Raw genomic sequence first — 7,265 nt, forward strand, 5'->3', positions numbered from 1 at the left:
ATAAAATATATGTATAATTATGCAAGGGATTCATTAGGCAGGCTTACAGGATGAGGAGGGGGAGGTTATAAGGGCCACCTGCAGGATCAGAGGTAGAAGAATCCAGAGTGGCCATCCATGTCTTAGAGAGCCAGAAAGCTCAACAGCAGCCAGACAGTGAAGGCCTGGAAACTGACTGTAGAGTCAGCAGTACGAGTCTCTGTTCGATGGCTGAGAAGTCTGTGTTGGGCTCAAAGAGCTGGAAATGGACCTCCAAAGGCCATGGTGAAGATCAGAGCACAGCCACAAAAGGGAAATTCTTTTTCCTTCTTCCCAAGTTAAAAGCCTGTTGGTTGGTGCCACCCTATTATGGTTTGTGTCTGGGTGTCTCCCCCCCCCAAAGCCTCATGCAGTCATGGGGTGACTTTTAGAGTCTGTGATTAATTCCTGATTCAGACCTGAGATTATGGGTGTGAGTGTTACACCCACCCTGGGGCAGATAATCTGCATACAAATGTAAGGAAAGGAGAGAGGCTTGCTAGCAGCCACAACTGCTGCTCCTCGCTTTGCTCTTTGCTGCCTTCCACTGCCACATGCCACTCTGCCTTGAAGCCAGCTGAATATGGACTGAAACCTCCACTGTGAGTGAAATAAACCTTTTCTTCCTTAATTCTGGGTATTGGGTCTCTTGGCCCAGCAACAAGGAAAAAATAACTAAGACACACCCATATCCAGAGTGGGTCTTCCCCCTTCACTTTGCGGATCTATGTGTAAATCATCCACAGACACAACCAGAACTTACTAAGCTAGGTGGTTCTTACTCAAGCCAAGTTGACGTGTCACAATGAACAATCCCAGAAGCTGACTCACTCATTTAAACCAGAACAAGAATTACAGGGAGAAGCTTCCAGTCTTCTGGAAGGAGTTATCCACACAAGGTTCAGGGACCGTCAGAGCAGCAGTGGGAGGATGACCCCTCTAAGACATAGTCAAGGCAGTCCAAACCATTTTCTCCTCCTGGTTGTCTCTGACCAAACTTTGAATTCTTGGTCAACAGAATATCACTTCCAAGTGTGGTCTATAAGCAGGTGCTGGGCTGGGGAGATAGTTTGGTGGTCTAAGGGCCTTCTTGACAAGTGCTTGCTCCCCAGTACCACATGCCATGTGGGCAATGAAACTGGGCCTGATGGTGCATGCCTGTAATCCCAGAGCTGGGGAGGCTGAAACATGAGGATCACTGTGAATTTGAGCTATCTAGCAAGACCCTGTATCTATCTGTCTGTCTGTCTGTCTGTCTGTCTGTCTGTCTGTCTGTCTATCTATCTATACAGGTGTCTGCTACAATATGTGACAGAAGTGGGGCCAGGTGGGTGCAGATCTCCTAAGAGAAGGAAAGGATGCTATTGTCCCCCAAAGCAGGGAGGGACACAGCTAGATGAAACCAACAGGTTTCATGGGTTCACCTGGTCACTGTTTTGAGTTTCTTCTTTGTTTTTCTCTCGCTACCTAAGTAGATGTTCCGTGAGATTGGAACTTTCTGTCCTCAGGCAAATACCTTGCCTCATCAGCCCAGAAACTCAGTGAAAGCATCATAAAGATCCACAGGATGTGTGTGAGGACTCCGAAAGGGAGTCTTGGCAGAGAAGAGCTAACTCAACAGGCCCAAGGACCGATCTTTAGAAAGGTCTGCTGGCAAGACTGGTCCTTCTCTGGCATGTGCGAACCTAGCTTTCAAAACATTCCCTCCATTCCCAGCTGATGAGGTTGGCTCTCTCGGCTGAAAACATCTATACAAACGAAGTGGCTTATGTGGAACAGCTGCTTTCCTTCTACGCATCTGTTATTTGAGTAGCTGCTAGCCAGAGAAATCTATAGACGCAGTGCTCCTTTAAAATACTCTCGAGTTCTGTGCCTCAAATTGGCTACCCTGAGTGTGGTCAATACTACAAATATGGGTGATTTTGGAGAAAGAGCACACCCATGTGACACTCCTCATGGTGGAGGAAGCCCAGAAAGCCAGCATTCTCACTTTGTTGCTTCAGCCTCAAGTGCAGCTACAAGCTGAGTCTGTGTGTCCAACAACTCCATGAACTGGTGCATGGTCGCAGGAGCTCCCCAGCAGGGTGAGACCTTTAAAGAAGGGACTGCCACGTACAAGGCACGTTACACCAATGTTTCTGCATTGGTCTTTTTTTTTTTTAATGAATGAGGCTATTTATTAACCCAGCATCTTTTGTTCTAATGCTTCTTGTTGGCAGCTGCCACCTGTCCGGCGATTCTGTCCAGATCTCTCTGTCCCTGAGGTGTCAGCTTGCGGCCCCCGTCTTGGTCCTTTTCCACCATTTTTAGCCCCTCTAGGGCTTGGAGGACTCGGCGTGCCACACTCTTGGAACCTCGGCTGAAGTGACTGGGTATGCCGCCATTCCTTTGACGGCCACCATAGATCTTGGTCATGGAGCCAACCCCAGCACCACCCCGGAGGTACAGGTGCCGAGCTGTGGGAGCAGCTTGTGTGTAGAATCAGTTCTCATCACGTGGAGCAAGCTCTTTATGCTTGGCCAGCTTGACTGTGTCCACCCATTCAGGAACTTTCAGCTTCCCAGACTTTTTGAGGAAGGCTGCCAGAGCTCTGACGAACTCCTGCTGGTTTACGTCTTTTACAGTAACTCCAGGCATCGTGCCGCCTCCACGCTGCCAGCCAAGGGAAAGGGTGCATTGGTCTTTGTAATCACCCCAGGAGGGAGGGCATATTCTCATCTTAGACGTGAGGACAGTAAGGCTCAGACAGAAGCAGTGGGGGGACTGAGGCCTGAAAGCCAGTTGATGGAAGAGGGGTGCATGGGGCACCCGGGTGTCTTCACAAAGCCACATCATGGCAATGGGCCCTCAGGGAGGAGAGACTGCACCCATTCTGATCAACCTTTAGTGTCCAGAGCTGCTGTAGTCTGTGAGCAGAAAATCTGAGCTATTCTTTTGGGATGAATCACAGGACCCATCAGTGACTTCACTGCATCAATAGAAGATCTGATACTTGCACCTGATTCCAGTGTTTAGAACCATTATGATTTCCCAAGTTTAGAACCATTATGATCTTTTAGCTATGTGACCTCTGACACCACACTCTGTGGACCCAAGCATTAGCCTTGGACTGAGGAAGGGACTTACTGGAGCATGAGCCCTTCCATGAAGCAGCCATCAAGGAGCACTCCAGGGTTGAGCCTTTCTGTTCCCCGGCCCACACATCCCTCATTATGCAAACTGATGTGGCTCCTCCTGTCCTCTCCATTTCCCTAACTGTAAAACAAGGGAAATGATTTTGATACTCCCAGCATCCTCCTGGGTTGGCATTGGAGATCAAAGAACAAGCTTTTCTCCAAAACAGTCCTTTAAAATGCCGCCAGCTCTGATCATAAAAGACAGATCAAACCCACCTTTTGCCCACTTGACAACGAAGCAGTGCTGGGTGCACCAAGCCAGGGAGGTGGAAAAGCAGGCTCTAGCCTCTCACAGACACTGAGCAGAGGAAGGCAGATCAGTGCTTATCGATGGTGCAGGAAGTGGAAAAATGGCTAGTAAAGAATTTATAGATGAGGTCCTACTTTCTACAGGTAGGCTCATCAATCTAAATTCTTACAGAGCCCAGTAAGCCACTTGTACAGAGGAAGAGAGTTAAAAGGTAGTTGAGAGAGGAAATAAGAGATGGTGAGGAATGTGGCTAACTAAAGACTCTGTTCTCGCCTCAGTGGGCAAGCCTTCTGGTTTCCTGCTGCCAAGTCCAGAGGAGACTGCTATGGCATCTCTCTTTTTCTTTATTAAAAGGCCAGAGATTTAAAGTATCTCAATTTTTAAGTGTTGACTTGAGTTTTGTTCTTAAAGATCACTCTGAGTCTGATAGAATTCTCTGGATGTCTGTTTGTTCGTGCTCTCTGAGCTGTCCTTTTCAGTATCTTTGGCACTGAATCCTTAACAACTGTAACTACAGTTGACTTCCTCACATCCTCCAAGGTGGTCAGTTTTGGAAAGGAGGGGCATGATTTTAAAAGAGAGTTCACATCCTTTAACTTTTATCTCTGCTCCCAAATCCTGTGCCTCTTCACACCCTTATGGTTTTATTTGAGTACATTGCTCTTTCCTGTAACATCTTCCTGGAAGAATACCTATTCACCCTCATGACCAGCTCCTGGTATAAACTCCTCTGTGAAGCCCGTATCAACACTTCTGCTTCCCACCCCCTTAGTTCCTGCCCAGCGCTGCATACCCTCCTCCTCACACTCAGCCTAACAGTATGCACTAGTCAGGGTCTCAGTTGAGAGCAATGACACACTCAAACTAGACAACATGTAGAGACTTCAATGAAAGGCTGGCTTGCAGCATACAACCCAATGGGCAGAGCTTCAGGAAACTGGAGGACAAGGACAACACCCCAGGCTGGCAGCACTAGGAACTTGTTGCTCTCTAACCCTGAAGCTGCACAGGGCAATGTTGCTACAAAAGTCACAGAGGACAGAACCATGGAGATAATGCCCAGCGGGAGCCTTCCTAGATGGCTGGACTGCCTCTCCTGGCTCTGAGCTGACCAGATGGAGCCTTGAGGATAAGCCCTCAGCCTCACATCTTCTGACTCTGCAATGTCTTATAGGCACATTTCACAGCAGAAGCCAGCTGATGGCAGGAAGGCAAAGGCATCCATTGAAGTGGAATCCACGGTGCTGTCCAGGAGGGTCACATTCCGGAGGCCAGAGCTGGGAGAGGACAGGAGAGAACAAAGAAGGGCAAAGATAAGATGCCAAACACCTGCTGTTCTCTGTATGGATCCCTCTTGTAATACTTGCTCCTTTCTTTTAGTGCCCCTGGAATCCACAGGAGCCTGGAAGGCAAATTACCATATCTGCACCCTCAAGGCAGAGCCCACAATGCATGCTGATGGTAACAAGAATTCCCAAGTGGATCATGTAGCTCCTGATGACGTAGAAAGACTGGACATTGTCTTTGTGCTATGTGTAAGTGTGGAGGAATTGTAAGCTGTTGCCTCTCACACAGTGGTTTATCAGTTGGCAACTAAGAAGTCTTAAACTAGAAATACAGAGAACAAGGAGGCAGTCACAGCTCTCTGCCCCCAATTCTCCCAGTGGGGATGATGTAGAACATGGGTTTGATGAGATGCCCAGAGATGTTCCCCAGTGCACAGAAAGTCCATTGTTGAGTGATAAGTCTTGGGAATTAGTCAAATGCCTTCCTGCAGAACTTGTCAGAGCCTTTATTTGCCAAGATGTAATATGAATCTCCAAAGGAGACCATAGTGACTAGCTTGGTCCACGGCCATGCATCCAAGGAGCCCTTTCATCATGAGGCAGCTGGTCAGTCCAGTTGGTTGAGATCTGCTTTGGAAGGCGTGGCTCTTCTTCAGCCAGTTCGGAAGCTGAGGGTCCACAGCAGCTCTCACTGTTCTCCCAGCCAGGGGCACAATCTGCACCAGAGAATGAATGTGCAGCATGCTTCTGTTGATCAGCCTTGAGCACTTAGGTTCTCCTTCCAAAGGACCATGTATGTTGTCTCACTAGGTGTTTTCCAAGTCCTGACTTGGGTGACAAGGAGGAGACAATGGCCCTTAAGCCTCTGGTTATGGCTGTCTGAATCACTGGCCTCCTGAGGGACAGGTCTGACTCTTCCTGAGATGTTACCACAATGAGACAGAAGTTTGGTGAGCTAGGCATGGAGAGAAGATGACAGCGAGGCAGGGAGGGAAGACAGCATGACTTCTGCCTGGGGTGCCTGTGCCCCTTGTGGCCAAATCCCTCAGCCAGCAGCACCAGGCAGCCAACTTTATTCCCAAGTGAGCAGCCTGTTCCTTCAAAACAGGAAGACTGGCGACAGCTCTGCAGAGCTGGAGCCCTGCACAGGCTCCTCCTTGCGGTGAAGCACAGTCTTAGAGTCTGAGCAGAGATTTTGCCTTTGCTTTGGCCTAGTCTTGTGCCTCAACTATCTGCTTGGCCCTCCTCCCCCACACACTGGATTCCAGCAGACCTGGCAGAGCTGCCCTCCTCCCCGGGCTCCCTTTGCCTTCTCCTTAGCCTGGGCAGCTTCCACCATGGCAGGTCAGGGGCAGACCGATGAATGGAGGGCTCTGTGGCCTCAGGGGCTGGGGTTAGACCTAAGTTCTGCCACCTCTTAGCTGTGCAGCCTTGGGACCATGGTCCATTTCTCTGAGCTTCCATTTCTTCATCCCTAAAATGATGATGATGATACTAAAAATGTTATAAGGATTAAGTGGGATCGCTGTTACAATTAGTGAGATAATTCCTACAATAAGTGCTCAAAGTTAGCACTTGTGGGCCACAGAGATAGCTCAGCAGTCTACATGCTGCCTAGGCAATCGCAAGGACTCAGGTTCAATCCCCAGTACCACATGTTGTGTTATCCCTGCCCTGGGCATGTCAAGCAGGCCACAGAGACCAGGTGTGGTGGCACATACCTGTAATCCTAGCACTAGGGAGGCTGAAAACAGGAGGATCGCTGTGAGTCTGAGCTGCGTAGTGAGACGCTGTACCAAATACGTTTTTTAAAACATAGCACTTGTGATTCTTCTACTTCTTCTTTAAATTTTAATACAACTTGGGTGTGAACATAGGTCCTTCACACTGAACTGCATCCCCAGCCATTTTTATATTTTTTTTAATATTAGAACAAGATATAAGTTGCCTAGGCTGGCTCTGGACTTGCAGTCCCCTGCCTCTGCCTCTAGAATAATGGATTGCAGATATCTGGTGATGAATCTTCCTCATGTTTTGGGTGAGTCACCCCGTGCTGCAGCTTGGGAAACTGTGCCCCAGAGACAAGCCCTTGAAGGAAAGCTTTTGCTTCTAACCATGCTCGAAACAGTTTGCTCAGGCACATATCCGAGCCATGGTGCGCTGTCTTCCCACAGCCCACAGTTACAGAACCAAAGGATCGTGGAGAGAAACCCTCAGAACTGTGAGCCAAAAGAACCCATTTCTCTTTGTAAATTATTTATTGCAGGTATTTCATTATAGTAGCAGAAAGTTAACAGATCCAGACACTCAGAAAGGGTCACTGATGTCTCCTACACACACACACTCATACATACACACACAAGCATGCATGCATACACATGCACATGCCTTCACACACATGTGCATGCACATGCAGACATTGCCCTGCCGTGTCTTCCCCCAGGCAGCTGTCACTTTCCAGGCTCTGGCCCCAACATCAGTCAGGTGATGAAGCCGCCATACCCTTCTTTGTCTCTACTTCCACTTCCCTCTCTC

The 7,265-nt window shown here is 48.7% G+C and overlaps 1 pseudogene; it reads right to left on the reverse strand.

The window, feature by feature from the left end:
* Nucleotides 1-2,217: 2,217 nt before the first annotated feature.
* LOC101585669 overlaps nt 2,218-7,265 on the reverse strand; it is a 12,297-nt pseudogene continuing 7,249 nt past the window's right edge.

Source organism: Octodon degus, unplaced genomic scaffold (genome assembly GCF_000260255.1).
Source record: "Octodon degus isolate 3935 unplaced genomic scaffold, OctDeg1.0 scaffold00021, whole genome shotgun sequence".
NCBI lineage: Eukaryota > Metazoa > Chordata > Mammalia > Rodentia > Octodontidae > Octodon > Octodon degus.